The sequence below is a fragment of the Kogia breviceps genome, chromosome 5, assembly GCF_026419965.1.
Source record: "Kogia breviceps isolate mKogBre1 chromosome 5, mKogBre1 haplotype 1, whole genome shotgun sequence".
Lineage (NCBI taxonomy): Eukaryota > Metazoa > Chordata > Mammalia > Artiodactyla > Physeteridae > Kogia > Kogia breviceps.
In genome coordinates, this window is record NC_081314.1 from 76436916 (window position 1) to 76451789 (window position 14874).

At 45.0% G+C, this 14874-nt stretch overlaps 1 long non-coding RNA gene across 1 annotated transcript; it reads right to left on the minus strand.

Moving 5' to 3' along the window:
* Window positions 1-3209: 3209 nt before the first annotated feature.
* LOC136794325 (uncharacterized) lies at window positions 3210-11096 on the minus strand. Its single transcript, XR_010840932.1, has 3 exons — window positions 10747-11096; window positions 10579-10647; window positions 3210-3866 (listed from the first exon to the last, which is right to left on the minus strand). It is a non-coding gene; the product is annotated as an uncharacterized lncRNA (long non-coding RNA).
* Window positions 11097-14874: the final 3778 nt, after the last annotated feature.

Below are 14874 nucleotides of genomic sequence, written 5' to 3' on the forward strand. Positions count from 1 at the left end.
GGGGTTTGAATGTAGCTTTCATGGCACAGCACCACTGCTGTCATCTCTTTTTGGTTTTGAGCATGTATATGTGACTATACAAACACTTAGCAAGGACCAGACAAGAGAGGCCAATTAGGCTTAAACTTGTTTGCCAAAAGTGATAGATCCATTGGTAGTGACTGCTTGGGCTACTGGGTTAAAAATTGTTCTGAAGCCAAATCCATGTTCAGAGGGAAAGAGTACCAAGACTGATTAGCAATGTCTTAGAGCATGCAAGAGGAGGGAAAGGAAGCACGAATGCCAAGCATTTGCTATGACCATCTTAGACCCTTTTTTAGAAAGACAAGAGCCAATAGGCCTTACACCAGTCACAGGAAGTCCTCCTTATTTTCTAAGCAACTATATGCCCATGTTGGAAATTCAGTGTGTGGTGTAAAGCTGGGTGAACTTTGGCTAAGAGTCCCAGTTGAGAAGTTCCCTAATAAGCTGAAGCATTTAGTTTGAGACCAACTAAGGTCTGCACAGTGCTTTCCATTTAAGGTGGAACAACTGCTCTCTACTACAGATTATTCTAGTTTTATTCATTCATAAAGAAGAACTTTGCTGTTTGTGAGGTGTTTAAAAATATAGTGCAAGAGGCCACACTCTGCTTCAAAGAACAATGGTCAATGTCCAACCTTGATGTTCAGGCTTGTACTCAGCAGTCCTTTAAAAAGCTGCACGTGACATTACTACCCCAACTCCTCTTATTTCCCACCATTCAGCACCATGATGCTCACAGTTTGATTTCACTGTATGAGAGAAGAGTCAAGATGACCATTTTGACCTGAGGAACTGGAGTTGCCATTCTGGAGATGAGGATGATTGTGGGAGGAGCAGGTTTTAGGGACAGATCATGAGATCAGTTCTGGATATGTGAAATTTGGGATGCTAATTAAATATCCAAGTGGGCAGTTGGACAGATGTGTCTGAAAATCCAGAGGGGGAAATATGGGCCACAGATATTTATCTGGGAGTCATCAGCTTATCGATGGAATTTAAAAACATGGAGCTGAATGAGATCAGTTAGTGAAGTTCAGATAGTTCAGAACCTAATAAGTTCAGAAAGACTGAGCTTTGGGGTAACTTCAAGATAAAGAGGTCCAGAGGTGAGGAAACTGGAAAGACTGAGAAAGAGCAGGGTGTAAAGTAGGACGAAAGCCAGCAGAGTGCCCTGGTAGCCAAGTAAAGAAGGTTTCAAGGAGGAAGAGTCATCATTAACTAGGTCACATGCTGCTGATGAGCCAAGTAAGGTAAAGACTGGAGAACTGACCCTTGGGTATAGCAGTGTGGAGGTCATTGTTTTGATGGAGTTCTGGAAGGATAGAAAGTGGCAGCTGCAAGCATTAACAAAGTTTTTAGGAGTTTTGCCAAAAAGAGAAAGAAGTGAAGTGATAGCTGGAGCGGGAAATGAAGGTCAAGAGCATCTTTTTTTTTTTTAGGATGGTAAAACTGATTGCACCTCTGTGTGCTAGTGTCAAAGGCCTAATAGAGAGAACAGGTTGGTGATGCATGGGAGAGAGAGGGCATTGCTGGAGCCATGTTCTTGAGTGGACGTGAAGGGAAGGGGTTGCGTGTAGGTGTGGAGGAGCTGATCTTTGCCAGGAGAGGACAGTTCACCCACACGACCAGAAGATAAAAGGTTGATGTGATGGGAGGTACTTTTGCAGGGTCTCAGCTGCTTAAAGACCCTCCAGTGGCTCCTGATTGTGCTTGACACCATAGAGTCCATTAAGCTCAGCCTGAGGTACAGGTTGTATCTCCCTCTTCAACTCTTGACCCTTCTTAATCCCCCTGTCCAGTCTGTACTTACACATGTGATTGTCTCTGCCTGGAATTCTCTTCAAGATCCATTTCAAATGTCACCTATACTGTCTCTCTAGGATCCCATATTTATCAGCTCAAATCTGCATCATAGCCTTTTATCATGTTGTAATTTTTTGTTTACCCATCTGTCTTCCCTCAAAGCTGTGATCTCCTTGATGGTAGATGCTTTGTCTTCTTATTTGTCTCTGTATGCAGTCACCTCTATCCACCCCTCCCCCAGGACAGTGTCTGGCACAGAGGAGGAAATGAAAATCAGAGATCCTGGAAGCTGAAAAGTGTTCTATGCATATTTTTTTTTTTTTTTTTTTTTTTTTTTTTTTTTTTTTTTTTTTTTTTTTGCGGTATGCGGGCCTCTCACTGTTGTGGCCTCTCCCATCGCGGAGCACAGGCTCCGGACGCGCAGGCCCAGCGGCCATGGCTCACGGGCTTAGTCGCTCCGCGGCATGTGGGATCCTCCCGGACCAGGGCACGAACCCGTGTTTCCTGCATTGGCAGGCGGATTCTCAACCGCTGCGCCACCAGGGAAGCCCTATGCATATTTTTAATGTAAACTTTTACTTGAACTATTATATATGTGTGTGTATATACACACACACGTGCGCACACACACACACACACAAATGTGTTCTCAAAGCAGACATACCTTCATCAATAAACAGAGCCTTACCAGCTCTCCAGAAACTTCCCTCATACCTTCTCATTACTCAAAGGTAACCACTGTCTTGACTTGTAACATCATGGATTCGTTTTGTCTGTTTTTGAACTTCATATAAATGGAATCAAACAGTATGTACTCTTCTATGTCAGACTTCTTTTACTCAACAGTTTATTTCTGTGACCCATCCACTGTGTGTGTGTAGCAGTCATTGTTCATTCGCATGGCTGTATAGTATTCCATTGTTTGAATATACCGCAATTATTGATCCATTCTACTGTCACTGGACATTTGGACCGTTTCCAACTTTTACAAGTATAGGCCTGCAATGAATGTGCTTGCACACATTATTGAACACATGTACACTTTTCTGCTGGATATTTACCTGAGAGTGGGATGGCTGAGTCATATATCCAAGTGCTATATATGCTTTAGGTCATATTCTCGTTACTCAGCAAGTCCAGGAGCAGAGTTCTAGACTCTGGAACCACACAGTCTGAGTCTCTGCAGTCTATGGCCCCTGAGATGGTTTGTCCAGCCCCTTCTTTTTCATATGAGAAGCCTGAGACTCAGGCTGTGTGACTTGCCCCAGGTCTCCTCATTTCTGGACCAGTATGAATTAAGACTTGTGTTAGTCAAATACCTCTTAGTATTCACATGGGGGAACTCTCCTCTCTGACCCAGGAATGATCACACACCATTGCAATTTGTCTAACAAAAACTCTTGTTTATTAAGTATCTGTAAAGTGCTGGGCACATGGTGTCATATGTTTACTGTGTGTCATATGTTTAAATTATACATTATCTCTAGTCGTTACAACAACCCTTCAAGATGGGTAGTATCAACTCTGCTTTTCAGATGGGCAAATGCACTCAGAGGGGATGAATAACTCACTCAGGTTTCCACAGGACATGGCAGAGGTGGGATTGGAGCTCTGTTTGTAATTCCTTGGGAGACAGAGGAGTGAACACCTTCTTATGAAGCTATTGCTGCTTGGGTGCAGGGAAACATTTTCTTTCCCTCAGGCCCTAGGGCTCCTCCCAAGTATAGATAGTCCAGTTTTCTATCACGGACCATGTGACTAAAAGAAGGCAACTCAACAGGCATGTGCTTAATGTAGCTCCAGCTTTCCCTGTAAGGGACTGCTGATAGTCATTGTGAGGATAAACATCTCTCTTCGAAAGCTACACAGGGGGTGAACTCTTGCTCCCTTAGCTCTCCCCAGAAGCATGTAGGACAGTGAAGCTTGATGTTCAGAAACTAATTGAACCCATTTCAAAGGAGCTAGAACGTGGTCTTCATTATTGCAAGAATCTTTATAGATATCCACTTCCTGTTCCTGTCCCACATTCTGTATGATATCTAAAGATAAAAAGATAAATGATAATCATCAACATGTATTAGATACTTACACTGTGCCATGTACTGACTGATTACTCTTCTATGAATGATTGCATTTAGTCCTCCCAGTGACATTTTGAGGTAAGAACTGTTATTATCCCCATTTTACAGATAAGGAGACAGATGTTTGGAAAGATGAAGTAACTTACCTAAGGGCAACCATTAAATGAATGAGCTGGGGCTTCATTGTGGGCCTGTACAGCAGCGGTGCTCTGTTCTTGTTGGTTGAGTTGACGCACAGATGCACAAAAGAAATGCAATGCTTGTTTCCCGATTGATACCTCCCTTTGATTAAGGTTTTTGTTGTTGTTTTCTTATTGTTTTGAATCATTCATCTGGGAATGTTCATAGTCTTATCACAACCACCACAAGTTAACAAAGTGAATCCTGTATTTGTGAGGACAAGTCTCCCCTATCCTCCACCTTGGAAAGAGAGAGGCTTTTGTTTTTGCTTACTGAAATCAGCTTAAATAATCAACTGAGTTAAGAAAGAGATGGGTGGGGGAGGGAGAGTGGTTCAGGGAGAATGTGGGTGTTGAGGGGATTGGAGATGGCAGCGTGGATAGTACCATGTAGCCGTGGGGTTTGGTTTAGCCTCTGACTGGCCCTCTGTATCTTCTTTGACTGACCCTACTTCAGCTTCTTCTCTGTTGATAAGATTTCCAGGTAGCTGGTGGGCGGGGTAAATGTATCTGTGGACTATTACTTTTAGGATTTTTGAAAGAATTTGTGCTGTTTTGAAATTCACTGATGCTTTTAGGGCATAGCTCTTAATTTTTTGTTTTGTTATTATTTTATAAAGAGAACAAATTTTATGAAAAGAATATTTCAGGTTTTAAGTGTTCATCTCCTCTGTTTTACAGATGGAAACTCAGTGTATTACCAAGTGATCCATCTCTGTGGGAATACAGATTTCCTGCTCATTCTAGCCTCTCTGCAATTGGCATTAACTAAAGAGCTGCGGCTAGATCCGCAGAATCAGCAGGTGACTCTCTGGGCCACATGCCGAGGAAGACAGCTGTTTTACTTAAGTTCACTGAAAGGGGAATGTAAAAGGCACCTAAAAGTCTGCTGGCTTATGTCTCTTCTCCTTCTCTCTTCTCCCAAAGTCCCTCCACTGACTGAATGATCTTGTGTATGGGTGTAGGGGGAGAGAGAGAAAGAGAAAGAGAAAGAGCAGGAGGAGGAGGAGGAAGAGGAGGAGGAGGAGGAGGAAGAAGAGGAGGAGGAGGAGGAAGAGGAGGAAGAGGAGGAGGAGGAGGAAGAGGAGGAGGAGGAGGAAGAGGAGGAGGAGAGGAGGAGGAGGAGGAAGAGGAGGAGGAGGAGGAGGAGGAGAACAGGGGCGGGAGAGACTGAGACAGTACTGGGGCTTTCTGTCCCGAGGCTGGCTATAACACACAGCCAAAAACTTCCAGTCTTTTAAGACTCCCTCCCATTCTTGCCAATACCTGAAAAGGTAGAGGTAAGGAAAAAAAAAAAATCCTTTGGGAGGAAAAATGCTGACTAAACCATTTTCCAAAGCCACGTTCCAAGAGAGAACCCTGGGAACAAACACTTGAGCTTCTTTCTTTCTTTAAAAAAAAATTGCTTTGTGCTTCTTTTCCCTCTAAAACTCTCATTTTACCACTGGGGACACGGATATCAATCAAGTTGGTAATGGAGTAATCTCAGATGGCAGCTAAGAGCCAACACACAAATTAACTGCATGACCAGCATAAGTGACTTCACCTGTGTGTATCTGAGGGTCCACACATGGCAAAGCTATTGTACACTGTCAGGAATGATTCAGACTTGAGAGATGAAATTTGTCAGTGTTTGGTGTGTGTCGGGAGGAGGCCAGGTGTGGCAATATCATAGATTTATTGCCATACCCACAGTGGTCCTATAGACATTTTGCAACAGAGATTTCCAACCTGTTTGGACAAGAAACTATTCTCAGTTTTCCCTAGTGTGCAGTGGAGATGTTAAGAATTTCAGTTACTCCTCTGATTAAAATCTAAATGGCTATCACTTTCAAGATAATATGGAGAACACCACCACTTTGGGCCTCTTTGTGTTCAGGCTTTCTATACAAGTTACCTGGAACAAAATTAATTAAGGTAGAAGAGCTTTTATGAGCCTAATAAGATGGGACTCAACTTAAAATGCCTGGGGATTATTATCTAGATAGGACGTTGATCCTTTGAAATACAGATTATTACGTGGCAGGTGCTGTGTTCAGTTCGTGCCCTTAACGATGCTCAGAACCTAGGACCAGGTCAGGGGGCTACGAGCTTACTCTCTCAATCTTATTTGATGAGCACTAATGCAAAGCAGGTGCCCTTGAAGTGACAGGGGGTGACTTCACTAGAAGAGCTGTCATCCACATGGACCTTGCTTTGCACTTCAATGGCTTCTCATGTAATGCTCACAGCAAAGAGAACTTTCAAGAAGGGACACAGCTGCGAACTTCAGGTCCTCAGATTCTGAGTCACTAAAGAGGTCCTTGACCCAGAGTGTCAGCTGCGGAGGCTGGGGTCCCTTGCAGCCTGCCAGGCTTCTTGGACGGTAGATTTGACAAGAGCAAGTGCCCATGCAATGAGTTTCCAACAAAGAGCCTGTTCCACTGGCATGTGAAAAGTGTTGTATGGGAAAGTGCAAATTTCAAAAGCCTCTGAATTGTTGAGAGAAAATGTCTTGTTCAGGGAGCGACCAGAATCGGGTTCTTATCTGATCCTCTTGAATTACTCTATTTTTTCTCTGCTGCATTTAAATGATGTTGGGGAATAAAGTGTGCAAATATGAGACACAGGCTGCTACTGTGGAAACAAAGTGGGAATGATTATTACTTTGTGTTCCAAGCAAAAGAAGGTTAGGTATTCTAACTCTAGAGATCTAAGAATGGAAGTTAGAAGGAATGAAAATTAAATAGAGAAGAAATATATCCTAGGGCAGAAAGGGAATCCCCAAAACTAATGTGCCCAAGAGGTCCTTATTTATTCTTTAATAGAACATGAACAGTTGTAAATGATTTATTTTAAAGACTTGCCTGTGTAAAGTTTTTAACCTATAGACTACACATCATGCCTTTGGGACATGCTGTGGTGCTTCATGCCCACTTTCTGGCTGTCTGGAGAGGAAATGTAAAGTTTAAGTCACTCATTTAAGTAACTGAACCAATAATTAAACTGCAGATGACAAAGAATTCCCTTGGCTCTGGTTGTGAAGGCCACTTTCAAGCACAAATATTCTGACAATAGAGGGAGCAGGAGAATTTGTTTCTTTAGGGAGATTTATTCACACCTCCACTTCTGCCATGTCACTGCTAGTTCCAAAGTCTGTTTGGGCCGGAGGAGTCTGAAATCAGTACCCTCAGCAACAGAAAACCATAGACCGAGTGGGGAGGACCCTGGGAAACCAAGTAGCCCGAACTCCTCAGTATCATTTTAAGGATTCCCAGTCCCAAGGTGGGAAGGGATTTGCCTACGGTCATAGGATTGATTGGAAGGGAGAGGGGCTAAAATGCCATCATATTTGCATTTTAAAAAGATCTCTCTGGATATATACCCAGGAGTGGAACTGCTGAATCATATGGTAGTTCTATTTTTAGTTTTTTTAGGAAACTTATACTGCTTTCCATAGTGGCTGCACCATATATCCAAAGAAAACAAAAACACTAATTTGAAAAGATACATGCACCCCAATGTTCAGAGCAGCATTATTTACAGTAGTCAAGATATGGAAGCAATTTAAGCATTTATCAACAGATGAATGGATAAAGAAGATGTGATGCACACATACACAGTGGAACACTACTCAGCCAAAAAAAGAATGAAATTCTGCCATTTGAAACAGCATGGACGGACCTGGCGGGTATTAAGCTTGGTGAAGTTAGACAGAGAAAGATAAACACTGTATGTTATCACTTATATGTGGAATCTAAAAAATACAACAAACGACCATATATAACAAAACAGAACCAGACTCACAGAGGTAGAGATCAAGCTAGTAGTTACCAGTAGGGAGAGGGAAGGGGGCGGGGCAATGCAGGGGTCAAGGATTAAGAAAAACTACCATGTATAGAAAAATAAGCTACAAGGATATATTGTACAGCAAGGGGCTATAGCCAATATTTTACGATAACTTTATTATTATTATTTTATATATTTATTTAGTTTTTTTGTGGTATGCGGGCCTCTCACTGTTGTGGCCTCTCCCGTTGTGGGGCACAGGCTCCGCACGATAGGCTCAGCGGCCATGGCTCACGGGCCCAGCCGCTCCGCGGCATGTGGGATCCTCCCGGACCAGGGCACGAACCCGTGTCCCCTGCATCGGCAGGCGGACCCTCAAACACTGCGCCACCAGAGAAGCCCCTACGATAACTTTAAATGGAGTATAATCTATAAAAATATTGAATCATTATGTTGTACACCTGAAACTAATATAATAAATTAACTGTACTCAAATAAAAAAATTTTAAAAATTTTTTCAAGATCTTGCTGGCAGCTGCAGATCTGAGACAATCAAGGTCATTGGGCTCTAGAAGAGCCATAAGAGTAGCTTTGGCCAGAGTGGTAGGGGTGGACATGGAGAAGAATAGACAGGTTTGAGAGGAGATGTCCCCTTTGCTGACCATCAAGGCCAATTGATGTTTCAACATACAAAGAAAACATTGGATTGGAAACCTGGCCTGGGAAGGTGAGTTCAGAGATCTCGTGAATCATGGCTGCATAAGGCACAGAAGGCGGGCCTCCTTCATTTCTCACTCAGAGAAGCCCCAGAGCCTTGGTCCTCCTACACCATAACAATTTATTTTATCTGTAGCTCTCAAAGCATTTTGCAAAGATGCTCCAGCATGGGAGGGGTGAGATGGACAGCTAGGCCTGCCATTAAGTGACTTGAAAAGTCACCAATTTTACTTTACTGTAATTGCAAACCTGGAGGCAACCCAGGTGGATAAAAGGTTATTGGTGGTGTTAGTTTCACCCAAAGTTAATAGGACTCAAAGACAACACTGGTTTGAGAAAATGGTCCTAATCCCTCTTATTGCCCTCATGTTGAAGGACACTAGCCTCCTCAGTCCTGAAATACTTTCAACTTTGACCTGCTCAGAACAAGAATTTTTGCTGTCCATTCTGGTATTAAGATAATTTTTCTAATCAATTAATAGGCATTTTTAATATGCTTCCTTTAATAATATAATAACTAAGAGTTATTGAGCATTTACTGTCTGCCAGGTACTGCTCTAAGCCATTTACATATAGTAACTATGCGGGGAGAGAGGGAGCATCTTACAAATGCTGTGAGAGGCAAACTGGTTTCTAAGCCAAGCACCACAGCACCAGCACTTTGTTGGATGCTGTGAAGAGAAATGCATCACTGGGCATTTTTCAATTAATATTCACCAGACCTAGGAAGCTTCCTTATATTGACAAGGCTGAAGAATTTCCTTTCTGTCCTCTCCTTATCCCCTCTGATTTTCCCGTTTTACCCCAACTCTTGCTATCACTTGGAATTTCCCCTTGTGACAGATCCCATCACTGCCTGGAACTCCCCAGTTTTCCCCATCTCAACTCTCTCTCTCTCTCTCTCTCTCTCTCTCTCTCTCTCTCTCTCTCTCACACACACACACACACACACACACACACACACACACACACACACACACACACACACAAGAGAGACACTTCCTCTCTCTCAGCCTCGTGGTGGGGTTGTGGTGGCCTGACGGGAGGAGAGAAGGGTCTGTACCATCCACACAGATGCTGCCTCACCAGGTGATGGCCCCATCATGTTGGCTTCATTGTCACACTGCCATGGGTTTTCAGGAAGGGACATCTTCATAGACTCTGGCTGGAGCAGGACTCAAGAAATGAGGGCTGGGATCCTTGAGGTGAATGAGGGAGGCCTGAAGGGGCCCCACCCTCTGCTGGACCTTCACAGAGCCTGAGATTCTCTGCTCAGGGCCTGACTCTCACTTACTCTGGGTCACTCCTTGCTCAAAGGCTGGGGCAGCTATGGAGAATCTGGCTCCTGAGAGGAATCCGGGAAGGGTCTGCTCTGGGGACAGGCTGGATGTCCTCACCAGATTTGGAGGCAACACTGAAGCCTGCAGTCTTCCTGGAAGGAGGAACCCTGCAGAGGACGGGGGACCCTGGAGGGTTACTGACAATCCCTGCTCTCTCTCCCCTCGAGCTCATCCTCCGGGGTCTGGAGGCGTCTGCTCTTCAGCACCACGGTTCCTCTGGTCCCCTCCCAGGCACTTCTCGTCAGTGAGGTGGGACAAGTCCAATGGCCGTCTCTCCCCCAGCGGGAAGACTGTCCCATGACAGGCCTGATCTCCGTATCACAGGCCTCTTGACTGGGAGAGGAATTGTTTCCCGGGCAGCGGCTTTGCTGTGCTCAGCCCTGGGTGCGAAAGGCCGGTATCTGAGCCAGGCCGCCAGCCTGGCTGAACATTAGAGCCTTGGCTGCACCCCTTTCCTGGGAGAGGAGCCCTTCTTCCCCACGTCAATTCCATGTATTAAATTCCATCTCCACTTGTTGACTCAGAACTCAAATCCCACCTCTTTCTAAAGCCTCTCTGACGTTTCCTCATTTCCCAAATTCTTCACCTGAAAGATCTCTACCCCTCCTCTGACCACTAGTACTGCCCTGCCCCGGCCTCTGAGCTCCTGGGAAGCAGGTACTGTACCTCCTTTGTCTCGTCTTGGCTCTCAGAAGGCGCTTGATCAAAGTTCACTCCTTCATTCTCGTTTTTCGTCTAGGGAACAAAAACGAGAATGAAGGAATTCTGCTCGGTCCCTGGCCTTGTCTTGAGGGCCCAAAGAAATAGAATTGCAAGAGCCTCTCCCTGGTTTACCTGCCTCTGTGTCTGTAGAAGGAAACTGGCCTTCGAGGAGGAGCAGCCGGTGCCCAGCCAGCGCCGCGCGCTCTCACCCTCGGCCCCGGGCCCGCTGCCGCCGCGGCCGCTTTCTCCGCTCTGGTTCCCGCCCCCGCTGCCCCGGCTTCAGTTTCTGCCTTCGGTGCTCTGACGCCTGCCGTTCCGGCTTCTGCTTCTTCCGCTGCTGCTGTTCCTTCCTCGAGGACTCCTTCTACTGCTTCTCTCCCCGCCCCCTCTCCCTCTCCGCTCCCTACTCCTTTGTTTTCTTCCTCTTCCTCTGTTGCTTTCACTTCCGCTTCTGCTCTTTTCTGCTTGGGCTGCTCCTGCCTCTATGCTTGCCTCCCACTACTGCTTTTCCTTCTTTCTCCTCCGCCAGCTTTCTCTGCGGCTTTGGCTTCAGCTTCTACTTTCGTGGCTTCGGCTTTATCCACTTCTCCTCCTCCTTCTTCTCTGGCAACTGCCACGCCGCTTCCTTCCCCCTTCTCTCCTCCTCCTCCTTCCTCGTCTTCTGTCTCTTCTTCTGCTTCTTTCACTTCTGCTTCTGCTTCCTCAGCATCTCCTCTGTTTCTTCTCCTTCTGCGTTGTCAGCTGCTGCTGCTTTTTTTCCCCCGCTATTGCTGCTGCTTCTTGTTCTACTTCTCCTCCTCTTCCTCTTCCTCCTCCTCCTCCTCCTCTTCCTCTTCTGCTGCTTCTGCTTTTTCTGCTCTTCCTCCTCCTCCTCCTGTTCCTCCTCTTTCTCCATCTCCTCCTATTTCTCCTCCTCCTTGATCTCCCTTCCTTCCTCCATCTCCTCCTCCTTCTCTTCCTCCTGTTCAGTTTTTTTTTTTTTTAACATCTTTACTGGAGTATAATTGCTTTACAATGGTGTGTTAGTTTCTGCTTTATAACAAAGTGAATCAGCTGTACGTGTACATATATCCCCATATCCCCTCCCTCTTGCGTCTCCCTCCCACCCTCCCTATCCCACCCCTCTAGGTGGTCACAAAGCACCGAGCTGATCTCCCTGTGCTATGTGGCTGCTTCCCACTAGCTATCCACCCTATGTTTGGTAGTGTATATGTGTCCATGCCAGTCTCTCACTTCGTCCCAGCTTACCCTTCCCCCTCCCCGTGTCCTCAAGTCCATTCTCTATGTCATCATCTTTATTCCTGTCCTGCCCCTAGGTTCTTCAGAACCTTTTTTTTCTTTTAGATTCCATACATATGTGTTAGCATACGGTATTTGTTTTTCTCTTTCTGACTTACTTCACTCTGTATGACAGACTCTAGGTCCATCCATCTCACTACAAATAACTCAGTTTCGTTTCTTTTTATGGCTGAGTAATATTCCATTGTATATATGTGCCACAGCTTCTTTATCCATTCATCTGTCGATGGACACTTAGGTTGCTTCCATGTCCTGGCTATTGTAAACAGTGCTGCAATGAACATTGTGGTACATGACTCTTTTTGAATTATGGTTTTCTCAGGGTATATGCCCAGTAGTGGGATTGCTGGATCATATGGTAGTTCTTTTTTTAGTTTCTTAATGAACCTCCATACTGTTCTCCATAGTGGCTGTATCAGTTTACATTCCCACCAACAGTGCAAGAGGGTTCCCTTTTCTCCACACCCTCTCCAGCATTTCTTGTTTGTAATCTGTTCAGTTGTGAATGTGCTGTTTGTGGTGCCCATCTTTTCTTTAGATTTTCCTAGTGCTCTCTAAGAGCTACAAAATTTCTGCCACCTTGGGACTGGCTGGTCAACCTTCAGTACAGTCTCTTTAGTAAGTGACAGATATTAACAAGAAGCTCTCACAGAGGGACAGTGCTCTATAATTAACTCAATATTAAAAAACCCATTAGTTTATTTGATTCTTATAGTAGCCCCAATGGGTAGAACAGGGGAACCAAGGCTCAGAAAGTTTCCATACTTCCCCAAGCCACACAGAAAGGTGCAGCGCTTTTGTAAGAGTTTAGGGCTTCATTCTCTGTCCAGGGTTCATTGTAGGGCCTAACATTTTTGTTTGCTTGTTTGTTTTTAATAGACTTTTACTTTTAGATAAGTTTTACATTTATAGCAAAATTGAGTGGGAAGTACAGAGTGTTCCCACAGGACCTTACATTTTCACAAAACTTAAAAATTTCCTTTGCATCTGCGACTTCACTTATTCAAGAAACACTTAGATAGGATATCAGTCCAGAGAGGGGAGAGATTCGGCTGTGGCCACTCAGCCAGTTAGTGACATCTGATTGGGGTGAGACCCCCAGCATCTTGTCCAAGGGCTCAGAAGGGGCTGGTGCCATTCAGGAAAACAGGGGACAGTCAGTGGTAGGGGTGGGCACTGGGCCAGTTTTTCCTCAGTATGTCACCAGCCTCTCTCACTCAGGTCCTGGCACTGGAGAGACATCCAGATCTTGTTCTCTGAGCTCTTCCATACTTAAGGAAAATTCTAGTGATGCCAGTTCAGAGCAGAAAACCAATAAACACAGGATTAGCTTTTTAAGAAAGATTCAGTTGATAGGTTGAAAGTGCCACAAGACCACAGGACAATTAGAGTGTGCCAGGCTTCAGACTCTGAGCAGGTGCCATCCTGGTTAGGAGCCAGGCTCTGTGAATAGAAACGTCAGCCCTTCTGTACCAGTCCTGGCAGGGCCTCACAAGGCAGCTGATCTCCAGCCAGTAGCTCCCCTCTACTGCCAACACTGCATGGGCCCCAGGAGAATGGAAATGGAATTTGGCAAAATTCACACCTCTTCTTATGAGAATGGGTGGGAGTGGCCCCCTCCTGTGGGAAGTAATACATTATCCATCAGCCCCATGAGGGCAGGCCTAGCCTACTTTTACTAATCACCATATCCTGTTAAGAAAAAATGATTCAGTGACACCATTGAAGAACGATAAGGCAGACTTTATTCAGGGAGACCAACACGATAGGTGAAGGTGGGATTTTGCAGTGGGGGAGAGAGATTGGGCTCAACTCCAAATACAGCATGGCGAGGGGGAATTTATAGCTGATGAGCAGCGTGTAGATCAATGGATGTAAAATTACTAAGAGGAAACATGGGGGCTTATAGGCTAAACTACCTTAACAGGATTATTGCTCAAGGCAGACCATGGTGATCAGATATCAGCTGGGAGCTGGTGGAGGATGAGTACAGTTCTGCTCACCAGTTCCAATGTGTGGAGTTCCCCCACACCCCTACCCCAAGCAATTCTTCTACACTAGCTGGGTGTCTTACAATTCAACTCAGTTCTGACACCATTTACCTGGAGAGAGCATCAGATTCCACAAGTTAAGGGCTCAGTCCCATGAAACTGCCCTTGACTGCAGATGCCAATCACAAGTGCAGGGTTATTAACTGTGCTTCTGACAGGCTGGCTATAAATCAGAGGTTCCTACACCCCCTCCTTTGCTAGAGTAGCTCAAAGAACGCAGAGAAACATTTTACTTACTACATTACCAGTTTATTATAAAAGGATATAACTCAGGGACAGCAAGATGTAAGAGGTGCGTAAGGCAGGGCATGGGGAAAAGGAGCAGAGCTTCCATGCCTCTCTGGGTCCAACCCTCTCAGCATGCCCATGTGTTTACCAACCCGGAAGCTCCCTGAACCCCGTCCTTCTGGGTTTTTTTGGAGGCTTCATAAGCATGATTGATTAAACCAATGGCCATTGGTGACTGATTCAACCTCCAGCCCCTGTCCCCTCCCCAGTGGTTCCCACCCTTCAATCACAAGGTCAATTCCCCTGGCAACCAGCTCCTATCCTTAGGTGATTCAAACAGTCACCTCATTAGCAACAACTCAGGTGTGGTTGAAAGGGTTTTTTTAAAATGAATATTAAGGCATATTTATATCTCTTATCACTTAGGAAATTCCAAGGGTTTTAGGTGCTCTGTGCCAGAAATGGCGAGCAAGACCAAATACATATTTCTTATTATAAATCAAACTATCACAATGAGGACCTTGACTAGACACCAAGAGGATGAGGGATTCTAGCTAAACTGACTTAGTAGGATTCTTGCTAAAATTGGACAATGAAGAGACAAGGAAGTTAAGGAGAGAACCTTCATCAATCCTCAGGGCTAAAACTAGTACCAAGCACATAACAGGTACTTTAAAATATT